At 40.1% G+C, this 12,974-nt stretch overlaps 1 protein-coding gene across 6 annotated transcripts in view; it reads right to left on the bottom strand.

The window, feature by feature from the left end:
• Nucleotides 1-12,974, bottom strand: part of DYRK1A (dual specificity tyrosine phosphorylation regulated kinase 1A) — a 142,154-nt gene that overhangs the window by 44,087 nt on the left and 85,093 nt on the right. The window lies entirely within an intron of this gene.

A 12,974-nucleotide genomic window follows, 5' to 3' on the forward strand; every position in this document is an offset into this window, starting at 1 on the left:
AAACAAATTCACAGGCTGCCGTATTCCTCTGACTCTTCTGACACAGTCCTTAGAGAACCCAGACCAGGCAAGCCTGCCACAAAAATGAACAATCGAGAATCATCCCGCAGGTAGGCTGGGACCATGGTAGTGATTTTTCACGGCAGAAAAGAAAAATGAACATTGTGTTCCTAAAAGTATTTGGCAGCTAACTAATAAAAGTTAATTTTTCTTGAGGGAAAGAGAAAGACGTTTCTTCTTATATTCAACCAAATTTGCAATCAGAGACTGAAGCCAGAAGACAAGCTGAAAAACCCTGGCCAGCCAACACTGGCCCAGCATGCCTGTGCTCGTCTTCCTGAGCAGACGAGCCAACTCTGAGCACACCGCACGCCACACTGCTCAGCGCCGGGTACTTTTCCTCAAGCCGGCGTGTTCCGAAACACACAGCAGCGCTGGCCTCAAAGTCAAGAGCCCAGATTCCTGGCCGGGCTGCTGCAGACGGAAATCTCAGCTTCACACTCACCAGCTGTGTGACCTTGCACACCTGATTTCCTGATAATGATATCTACCTCCATCAGTTGTGGTGAAGGTGAAAGTGCTTTAATACATGCAAAGTACTGGGCTGGCCAAAATAGTCTTTTAATTTTTAAGTACTGACTATATCCTATATAAGTACTGAACATATCCTACGTTGAGTACTTAATATATCCTACACAGCAAACGCCACTGTCTTCCACTCAGTCAACCAGCGTCAAAGCTTTGGGAGTCACAGTAGAGATCTCTTCCTCCACTGACTGCCTCATGCAAAGGGGAGCCCGATCCTGCTGACTGTGCCTCCTATGAAAAGTCAAAGTGAGAAGTGTTACTCGCTCAGTCGTGTCTGACTCTTTTTGTGACCCTCAGGCTATAGCCCGCCAGGCTCTTCTGTCCATGGGATGTCCCAGGCACGAATACTGGAGCAGGTTGCCATTTCTTTCTCCAGGGCATGTTCCTGACCCAGGGATTGAACCTGGGTCTCCTACATTGCAGGCAGATTCTTCACTCTCTGAGCCACAAGGCAGAGAACACTCACCTCTTCTTTCCATCCCCTTACTCGGCACCTCACTTAGATGACTGAAGTAGATTCTGAGTAGCTCTCTCTTTGCCCATGTGCAACCCTCTATTTCTTCAACAGCTAGAGGGACCATTTCTACAGGGTAAACCTCAAATCCGCAAGCCCTACTTAGCACCGCTTTTAGACCTTAGCTTCCATCTCCCTCCATTACAGCATACAGTTCTTAACTGACCCAAAGTGTATGATTAATAAATATCTGCTGAATAAGTTAAGGATAATGTTCCTATGATGACAGGTGGAATAATTTCTCTAAACATGTCATTACTCATAATTAAAAAATAAATCCAATTATGCAGAGCAACTTTGTTCAGTTAAAAAAACTTTTTTTCCTAAGGAAGTTACAGATGATGTGCACAAAGATCATTAGGGAAGAATGTTTATCTTGGTATCATTTGCAACAGTAAAAGACTGGAAACCTAAATGTCAAATAATTGGAAGGAAGGTTAAATCTGCATGTTAAAAACATAAAACACTAGGAAGGAATATATTTAAATGAATATAAAAAGAACTGAGGTCCGTGGTCTAGAAAAAACTCTTATAAATAAATAGCAAACAGACTATAAGGCTCTGAATGACAATTTACCACTCTGGGTCCTAGTTTCCCCACCTACAGCAGTGGAATTATTTAATATACTAACCCTGTTCCTTTAGGTTTGGTACAAATTTAAACACAATACCACAAGCAGACGTGCAGAATAGAACCTGGTAGGTAACAAGCATTAAAAAAAAAAAAAATACTAGCTTCTGTTTCTATCATCTATGTCATTATTACATATTGTATTTAAACTTATTTTTTTATAACATATAGAAAAATCATCAGTATACAGCTTAATCAATCATCATTAGTTGGTTAACCAACCTTGTCCTGTGGGGACAGGAAAAATAAAAACTGCCTCATTCCGGAAATCCCCAATACCACCGTATGATCCCTCCCAATCAGTATCTAATGACCTCGTCCCCTAAAGTTACTACCACCTTGACCTCCAAAAAACAGATTCATTTTAATTTTATATACATGAATTTGCTTAATATTAGGCTTATAAACTGTATACACTTATAAACTTGTTTGTTACCATTACTTTACCCTACTTTTGATTAACACTGGATGACTTCCAGTTTCCAGGTGGCTCAATAGGTAAAGAATCCACCTGCAATGCAGAAGACACAGGAGACACAGATTTGATCCCCAGGTCAGGAAGATCCCGTGGAGGAGGGCACAAGCGAGCCACTCCAGTATTCTTGCCTGGAGAATCCCCGTGGACAGAGGAGCCTGGCGGGCTACAGTCCACGGGGTCTCAGAGCTGGGCACAACTGCTTGATGCAACTTAGCACGCATGTTTCCACTTCAGAGCTATTATGAACACTGCTACTAGGAAGTGACTGCTTTTTGGTATATAAAGATGTTGTCCTGTTGGTTTTTTCTTCAGTTTTTGTTTAATCAATGTTTTTTCCCTAGCAGTTAATGAAAATTCCCTCTACCCTACTCCTTCACTAACACTTGGAATCATCAGTATTTCTAATTTCAGCCGTGAAAGTAAGTGTGTATTCCACTGTGATCTTAATGTGCATTCTCCTCCTGCCTATGAGCATCTTTTCATTTATTAATCACTTGGATATCCACTTATGTACAAAGCCCATTCAGATTGCTTTTTTATTTTTCTATCAAGAGTCATTTTCTTACAGATTTCTAAAATTTTTAAAAGTTACATTTTTAACATATTTTGGCTATAAGCCCCTTATTGGCTAGCTATAGATGGTTTATACTGTCTCTCCCTTAATGGTATTTTTTGATGAACTCCACCTCTTGTTATTAGCAACTTTTGGTTTAAAATTAGTATGTTTGGTGTCTAAGCAATCTTTCCTTATACCAAAATCATGAAGAAATTCCAGGTTATCTTCCCGAAGTCGAGTCTTATCCCTCAAATCTAGAGATGTGCAATGCTCTTGGATCTGATTTCTGTGAGTTTGCAATAAGCAATCAAGTTTTGTTCCCTCCCCAATGGATATCCAATTAACCCAGAACCAATGATTAAAAACAAACTTTCCCAATGCCCTGTAATGTCATCTTTTCTTAAATCACATACTCATACATGTTTGATGTGTTTTGGATTCTTTGTTTTGTTCTGCTGGATAAAGACTTACCTAGAATTCTTACATCTATGTGTAAGAACCAGAGATTGCCTAAATCATGGTAGCTTCAGAAGTTTTAATATCTAGCAGAGAATTTTGTTCTTCTTCAAGAATGTTTAGGCTATTCTTAGCCCTTTGTGTGTCTATGTTTTCAAGTTAGTTAATCAAATTCACCAAAACAAACTCATGCTGGTGTTTTGGTTGACACTGCATCGTAGAAGAGCGCTCTGTACAGTAGCCACAGTCCCTTCACCTAAGACTGGTTAAGAAGGTCTTCTCTTTCTTCTCTGTGATCAGTCTAATCAAAGGTTTACTAATTCTGTTAAGTATGTTCTTTTCCATGTATTTTCTAATTTGCACACATCTTGTTCTATCAGTTAGCAAGAGTATTAAAAATCTCCCATTTAGATTATGTATTGGATCACATAAATTTAAAGTCGTTACACCTTCCTGATGAATATAAGGTAGGCTGCCCCTCTTTGCTTCCAGTGATGCTTTCCACCTTGTCTGATATGACAATAGTATGACACAACAAGCCTTCTCTTCATCTGTGCGCGCTGCCTTTTGTCCATCTTTTTACTCTCAACCCATTTCCTTACATTTTAGGCATGTTTCTTGTCAACAGGCTTCCCTGGTGGGTTGGCCTGCAACGTGGAAGATCCCTGTATTGGGAAGATTCCCTGGAGAAGGGAAAGGCTACTCACCCCAGTATTCTGGCCTGGAGAATTCCATGGACTATACAGGTCATAAAGAGCCAAAGAGTGGGACACAACTGAGTGCCTGGGCTTCCCTGATAGCTCAGCTGATAAAGAATCTGCCTGCAATGCAGGAGACCCCAGTTCAATTCCTGTGTGGGGGAAGATCCCCTGGAGAAGAGAAAGGTTACCCACTCCAGTTTTCTGACCTGGAGAATTCCATGGACTGTACAGCCCACGGGGTCACAAAGAGTCAACACACCTGAGTGACTTTCACTCTTCTTGTCAACAGTGTGCAGTTAAGATTTAATTCATGTATGAACACCAATAATTTATTTATTCCAACTATTTATTTTTCTTTCTTACTTTCTCCTGGATTATGCTTTTTATATGCCTTCCCTGCGTGAAGATTTTTTTTTTTTTTAGCTACCTTCTAACACTGGGTACACCCAGGTGGCACTAGTGGTAAACAACTTGCCTGCCAATGCAGGAGACTTAGAGACCAGGGTTTGATCCCTGGGTTGGGAACATCCCCTGCAGAAGGAAATGGCAACCCACTCCAGTATACTTGCCTGGAGAACCCTCCGGACAGAGGAATCTGGTATGCTACCATCCATGGGGTCGCAAAAGGTGAGACATGACAGTATGGATTATATATCCATGACCCATCAAAATCTAATTACTCCTTTACTTCTACAAACTATTGTTGACTTCTGTACACACACACACACACACACTCACAAGAGAGCGACTAATCACCCAGCGTGAATAAAATCACACTCAAGCATTTTGAGGGTCAGATCGATAATTTTTTGATATCCAGATAGCCATGAGAGAAATAACGAAGAAATGGATAGCTGCTGCTTGATTATCACTGTTACCCTTCTACATAACTATCATCCTACAACACTTGTTTCACTTTCTTAATCTAGATCCAATGAATTACATGCATTAAATTAAACAAGCATTTATGAGGGTTAACTGAGGCACTGTTCTGTGGAGTGACAACACCACTCATGATCTACGACAGCACATCTCTAACTTTAATGTGGTTACAAATCGCTTTTGAGTCTTGTCTTATTAAAACTGCAGATTCGGATTCAGCAGACTAGAGTAGGGCTGCAGAGCACATCTCTAACGAGCCACGAGATGCTGCTTTGAATAGCAACTGAAAACATTTAACTGCTCACCTTAATAAAAGAAAGCTATTTTCCAACTCATGCAAGTAGCAGATGATCCAAAAATAGGCAATATTCAGGCTATACAATACACCATAAGGCTTTTTCCCCCTAACAGATTTTGGGGTTTGTGAGTCTTTAAAAAAAAAAAGACTAACATATTCCTGTGCATAAGGATGGTATGGAAGGTGACAAAGAATCTGCTGTTCCTTTAAAAACTTGCTGTAGTAATCTAAACGTGGATCAACAAGAAATAACTATGTCTCTTACTTGTGGGATTTTTCAAAAAGCTATTTACTATACTATCTATTTACTATGAAACCCATTATAACTACCTGGTAACATTACTAGTTATTTAGTGAAGTAAAAGAAAATTTAAGCTTCCAGCACTAAGGCCTCATGGATAGGTTTATCTGCCACATGCTCACTGTCTCATTTCTTAGCTCAAGTACCTAACCCTTGGACTGCAAGGAGATCCAACCAGTCCATCCTAAAGAAGATCAGTCCTGGGTGTTCACTGGAAGAACTGATGTTGAAGCTGAAACTCCAATACTTTGGCCACCTGCTGCGAAGAGCTGACTCATTGGAAAAGACCCTGATGCTGGGAAAGATTGAGGGCAGGAGGAAAAGAGGACGACAGAGGATGAGATGGTTGGATGGCATCACCGACTCAATGGACATGAGTTTGGGTGGACTCCGGGAGTTGGTGATGGACAGGGAGGCCTGGCGTGCTGCGGTTCATGGGGTTGCAAAGAGTCGGACACGACTGAGCGACTGAACTGAACTGAACCAGAAAGAGACTCATTTAGTTTCCTCTCACAATGTCAGGAAGTATTTAAGGTGTTCACTTAATCATTCCCCTCCTATAATAAGACCCAAGAAGATGAGCTAATGTGGGAATTTCTTGTCAACCTGATTTTATAACCAAGCAAATCATCATGGTTTCTTATTCTTTCTAGCATCTCATTACGGTTCTTATTCTTTCTAAACTTTCCATCTTCCCTTTTAATTCAAATGTCAATGAGAAAGAAGACACAGTTTATCCTATAACAGAGATGACAACAATAAAGTGTAGGTTAAACTATATGAAACTGCTGACATTAGAGCTCATTTGGCCTACAAAACAGCATTTGATATGATATGGTTTAACTTGTATATGACATATTATATGTAACCCTTATTCAACTAAATTAAAAATTAGTTATAATATTTTAGCCTGAGAAAGTTATCATATGTTGCAATAGGAGATCTTTTAATTTAATAAAAAAATTTATGAAACAATTCAAAAGTATCTTCAAAACCATTACATAGACTTCAATTCCAAAATGATGTTTTAAATTGCTGCCAAATAATATAAAAGGCAAGTTGGAGTGAAGTACGCATTGAAAGGTCCTACCTTCATTTTTTAATATCGTTCTGGATCATTTTTACCATGAGCATACCTTTGTAACTTTTTAAAAGTTCATAGAAATGCTGTTGGTAAATGAATGTGAACGTTCATGCTCAGTCGTGTCCAACTCTTTGAGACCCCATGGGCTGTAGCCCACCAGGAGGCTCCTCTGTCTGTGGGATTCTCCAGGCAAGAAAACTGGAGTCAGCTGTCATTTCTTCCTCCAGGGACTTTTTATAAGTTCATAAAAATGTTGTTGATGAATAGTTTACTAAAAAATAAAGGAGCTTCCTCACTGTGATCTAACAAGAGACTGTAATAACTAGAGTCCTAGTAGAGATTAGTATTGATTCTAGAGAAATATTTCATGAACAGATCTCAGAGACTGGGAGAGGGCAAGACAGAGACAGAGGTAGACATGGAGGAAAGACCAAATAAAAAAGCCTGGGAGAAAACCCTAAGTGGAAATAACAACCAGTTATCTCTGATACAAGACCCACATGTAGCACCACTTGCAGCTAACCTGAAGTTTTTTTTATTAATATACTGATAGGGGACTATTCTTGTGATGGTACTAATCCACATTAGATTTTAAAGAGACAGAACAATATAAAAGAACAAAAATAAACGAAAATAATTCAAGTTAATTAAAACTAAGACATTCAAATGCAGAAATTTTTATGAGGCCAAGTCTCTTGAGACAGAATTCCTTTAGAAATGAGGGAAGGGCAACCACCCTTAAGCGGGAATAAACAGCCTCCAAAGCTCCTAGCAACATGACATACCCACAACAAAAGAGAAGAAAAACCAGCCAGTTGGGACTCCGAATGATGGCTGAAAAGAAAGGTACACAGTTAAGAGGGTAACTGAATGGAAGCCCACAAGTAAGATACCACCAGTACCAAGAACAGTGCCTGAGACACGGCCTGAGTTCAGTAAATACTTGTTCAGTTAAAGAAAGAACCGAATGCATCAGGAATATTTAGAATGTGAAGAAATGGTTCGAAAAGGGAGGGAGAAAACTGAAGGGGGTAAGAATGAAAGAAGCATTTTTAAAACAGGGGGCTCATGAGCCTGAAGTAAAGAACAGTCTGATTGGAGCACAGGCTATAGTCAATTTCTGACCATTTCCCTTACTCACTTTTACATCCCAACCACATACCAAAGTGCCTGCCTCCACAGTAGGTGTTAAATAAATATGTACTAAGGGAAATGGCACCCCACTCCAGTACTCTTGCCTGGAAAATCCCATGGATGGAGGAGCCTGGTAGGCTGCAGTCCATGGGGTCGCTGCGAGTCGGACATGACTGAGCGACTTCAGTTCTTCAAGGTGAAACTATGTTATGATTCTGTAAAGTATCTCATTTTAAGAACAAATTAACGGATTTATTATCCTCTAGTTAGTAGGCAAAATATATCACCACAGAATGCATGCAGATGTGTACACACACACACACAAAATAACCTACTAGCCAAAACAGCATATTCAGTTGTCTACAAACAAGATGAAATTGCCTGGGTTTATTAGTCTGAGACATTAAGTAAATCTGTGTATTAAACTGTTAAGAATAACAATTGCATAAGAATAAAAACATTTCTTTTTAAAGCCCGTAATATCAGACTTTCACTTCTGACCATTTGAGATAGAGTACCTGATACTGAACCACCTCGCTCACAGCAAACCATTAATGAAACTGGTCAAACACATGAAACGGCTTGTTTTCAGACCCTGGACACCAGGCTGCACAGCGCTGAGATCACGGAGAAAGGGGAGCCAAGCCTGGTGAGCGGCACGGCCACCCTGGCTCTCTATCTGGAGACAACTCCCAGAGCGCAGTGTGGGGACAGGGCGCCCCAGAGCGCAGGATCCTGCTCAGCCGAGGAGACAGACATGAGAGCTCAAGGCTACGAGCTCAAGACACAGCACGCGGCATCTGTCAGGCAGGTAGGAGAAGGAAGGGAGCCGTGCAGAGAAGGAGCCCCACGAAGCGACGCGTAGGATCCCCCAGCTCCGCGGCCACATACTGACTGCAGAGCCGTCAGGGGAAGGTCCGTGAGGCCGCGCAGGGGCAGAGGCCGACGGCGAGCAGACGACCCCCAAAAAACACTGCACGGAGACCCCATAACGCTGTACCAGCCCTATGAAAAGGCAGCACAGACTGAAACACACCTCCAAGGATGGAGATGACAGACAAGCCAACTGGCTACCAGACAAAACTCAGCCTTTCTTAAAAGCAGGACAACAAAACCCAGAGGCTCAGCAGCCCAGCAGTCTCAAAAACACCTACATCAACCAAAAATCACTCGGCGCACAGAGAGGCAGGGAAATGTAGTCTGGATTCAAGAAGGAAAAAAATTCATCAACGGACCCAGAAATAATAGAAATAATGAAATTAGCAGACAAAAAAAATCAGGAATCTTTTTAAATGTAAGGGAAATCAGCGACAAAAGAAGAGAACAACAAATCTTAACAGGTAAGTAGAAACTATAAAAAGAAACAAAAAAAATTTCTAGAAATGAAAAACGATTGAAGTGAAAAAATCACTGAATGGATCTAATAGCAAATAGCAATTAAACACTGCTGGAAGGGGGAAAAAAATCAGTGAATTTAAAAAAGAGGAGTATAAATTAACCAAACTAAAAATAAGTACAAAATATAATGGAAAAAGTATAAACAAAGCATCCAAAACCTACAGAAGTCAATCGAGCTAGCAATCCTGTTTGGAGGAGGTATCAAAGGGAAGGATAAAGAAAATGGAAAAGAAAAATTTATGAATGTGTATAAGTCAAAAGTCCTCCAAATTCAATTAAAAGAATCAACCCACAGACCCAAACTCAATGAACCCCAAGCAGTATAAACACATACACACACCATTAAGGCATTAAAGCAAATTTCTGAAAACCAACAGAAAGAAAAAAATTTAAGCAGCTAGAGAGTGGGGGGGAATACCCATTTACACACAAGAAAACCACTGACTTCTCATCAGAAACCACGAACACCAGAAAAGAGTAAAGCAACATCTTTAAAATAATAAAGAAAAAAGACCTTTAACCTGCAATTCTATACCCAATGAAAACTTCCTTCAAAAATGAAGACAAAACACTTTTTCAGACTGTCAACAACATAACTTGCACTCAAAAAGTGTTCACAGAAAGAAACTGTGATCTACACAATGGAATTAAGACCAGAAATGGAAAATGTGTAGATAAAATAGTGAAGAGATTTCCCTCCTAAATGTTTTTGAGATACTTTAAATTTTTTTTTCTTTAAAAAAACTTTTATTTAAAGCAAAAATAACAATGTATTGTAAAGTATGTAACATACATAAAAGCAAAGGATGACAACCATAAGACCAAGGACAGAAGAGATGAATTGGAAGCATAAGACACTTGAACTTAAGGATGCATGTCGTACACCCTCAAGCAACCACTGAGAAAGATGGATGGATCAACAGAGAGACAGAAGATTATCCTCAACTAGACCACAGAAAATCTTACTTAGCCCTTCAGTAAATGACCCTTAAACCCTTTCAATTACAAAAGGCAAACCAAATTTTTATAGCTGAAAAGGTCAAGAACATCTTCTCAATAATAGCATCTGGAACACAAAAAGGATTAAAATATTCGCTCAAGATATAGCTGCTGAACTCTAGAATTATTATAGTGTACACAGAATAACATGTAACATGGGTAAATTTATGTTTTTTCCAATATTCTAAAATTATAAATTTTTAAATAATCAAAATAAAGCAGGTAATACCACCTGGTTATTTTATGGGTTATCAGCAGCTATAAAAATTCCAAGTGGAAAAAGAAATCTTTTTTCTCATAGTATTCACTAAATAAACATGTTTACTCAGTAATAAGCCCATTTAAACTAAAACTTTCTCACTTCGGTAAGAAACAAAGTGTCAAGCAGCCTTTGTACCCTTAAAGTCTAGAAACAGGGGGTGGGGCTGAAACAAAAGAGGTAAACAAACGTACACAATGTCTCCAGAGAAATTTTAGAAGTGAGATTAAACCCTTCAAGAAATCAATTCCAACCACCTGAAGAAAGGAAAAATCAGTGATTCTCTAGCTTAGCCTGGTAGGTACTGGTGACTGATACGGGATTAGAAGCCAGAGTCTCCTTCTAGCACAACAATGTTCCTGAAATGCACACTCACCTGCCCTCCTCCAGCTGCTCCGCGGAAGTCGTAGGACTCAGACCCTGTCAGCGCACACACTGCCTAACTGCGGCCTGACCACTCAGCCTGCAGGACAGACAGGGCACAGACATTCCCCGCTTTACAAACACGAAGCTGCCACTAGGAGATTCAGAGATGCCAAGACAAAAATAAAAGATTCTTATGCTACAATAAATTAAACATCCAAGCTACTGAATTTTAGGTATAATTAACTGGCAACTGATTGTAAATGACTGCAACAAAATTGTTTAAAAACTGAAAACTAAAACTTTACTAGCAAAGTTACATGCTAAAGAAAGCAACAATCAAAACAATGGCCCCTTGTACAAAATGCTCACAAACAAGTTAAGGTTGAGGTAAATAGAATTTTTTTTTAAAAAAATGGTTTATCTTCACAATGGTAGATAAATGATTCTTGTTGGCTTATAACTTTCAAATCTATACAGCCTCTAACCTGTCCACCCCACCCTACTTCAGTCCTCTGGGGAAACCAAAAGCAAGCTGGTTTCTGGTAGTTTAATTTTAGATGTTGTTTCACCAGACAGCCCTGCAGACGGGCAGAACAGGACGCCTTGTGAACGAGCAGAACCCAGATCTCTGCACAGGGAACAGCAATGAGACAACAGCTGCCCCAGTAGCCTTTCCCAATCATATCTCTGTCTCAACACAAAAACACCGTCACACATAAATATACGACCTCATTTACATAAATCTCCTTCTAGCCATAGTATGAGCATAACATGATTTATTCAACAGGTAACTTGTCAGGCTGAATAAGACCAAGCTCCTAAAAAAAAAAAAAAAAAAAAAAAGGAAAGAAAGAAACACTCTACTATCACTGTGAGAATATATTTCCAGAATCAAGAAGATCTACCCCAGATAGTGTCGGCTGCTCCAGCAGACATCTGCATTCATACTAACCAAAGTGAGCAAATAACGTGTCCTGCCTGGAACACTTGTATGAATGCTAAACACTTGTGGAGCTGAAGGATTTACACATCCACTGAAGTCATTTGGCCTTCAGTAAAATTAACTTTCATAAATAAATAAAGATACCTAAAGTTTTACAAAAATGATGCAAGTCATCCAAACTGACAAACTCTACAAGTTGTGATCAAGAAACACTTCTTTCAAGGCAGCAAGAAACAATCATTCGATTAGACAGTAAGTCAGATTTGAGGATCCAGTGTGCCCTCCGATGAGAAGGGACGACAGCGATCAAGGCTGGACAGCTGTCCTCATGTGAGTACCCGTCAGGTGACGTATCCTTATTTACAGTTTAGCAAATACAATCACCTGAGACAGGGTTAGCGGCAGCTGACAACGCAGGGAACAGTTAAATTCAGTCTAGCTAGCAGTAACGTGACCTGTGCACTCAATGAAGACCACACCTCATTCCCAGTCAGGAGCTGGGGTTTTCGCTCACCCCTTCTCAGGTCAGAGTAGTCCGTGGAACAGTTCAAGAGCACTGAAACCGTCTAGATGGAATGGCCCATCTCAAGTTGCTCGTAACACCTCTGTGAAGCCCCATGGTCTCGGGCTCTGCTTTCCAGATCTCCGATACCTCCATCACAGGTGAATGTAACATATTCATTTATGAAACAGGGAAAATGAAGATGTACCTGGAAAGCCCAGCTTGCTACACAGAAATACACTGAACTAGGATTGAAAACTTCCTCTCGCTTGCCTTAACACCAGCACACATGCAGTATGGTAACAAACAAGTCAGGTTCCTCATACATGAAATGAGATGGTTCATCGTCTTGTCCAGTCACGTAAATGCAAAGCATTCCTTCCCTTGTAAAATGCCATGGATTTGAAATGTTACAAAGATCACAGACAGAGGGAAGAAAAGGTTGTGCTCAAAAGTCTTCTGTTTAGAGCTTAAATGACACATTTTAATAAATGGTGGTTAGATACAAAGTAAAATACTATTTTTAAAAAATTTTAACTCTTTTATACACACACACAATATATGACTATGCTCACACAAATAAAACCTGAATTACCCAAAGATGCTCCCCAACCCCATTTCAGCCCTTTTCTTGAGATCTCTTGACCACAGCTTTGCCAGGGCCCATACACACTACATTTGCCTTCCAGAAACTTGGACATACAAAAGGAAGAGAAACGATATATTACAACTCATTTAAAAGCTGAAATATCATGAAGCTGTTAAAAAGCTGAACAGTGCCGCTCAGCGGCCCTGCCCTCCAGGAAGAAGAACCAGACACAGAACAAGGTCCTAGGAACACGACCCTGGCAGAGACGTCACCTACCCCCGGCTGCCATCACCTC

This window comes from Dama dama, chromosome 19 (genome assembly GCF_033118175.1).
Source record: "Dama dama isolate Ldn47 chromosome 19, ASM3311817v1, whole genome shotgun sequence".
Classification (NCBI taxonomy): Eukaryota; Metazoa; Chordata; class Mammalia; order Artiodactyla; family Cervidae; genus Dama; species Dama dama.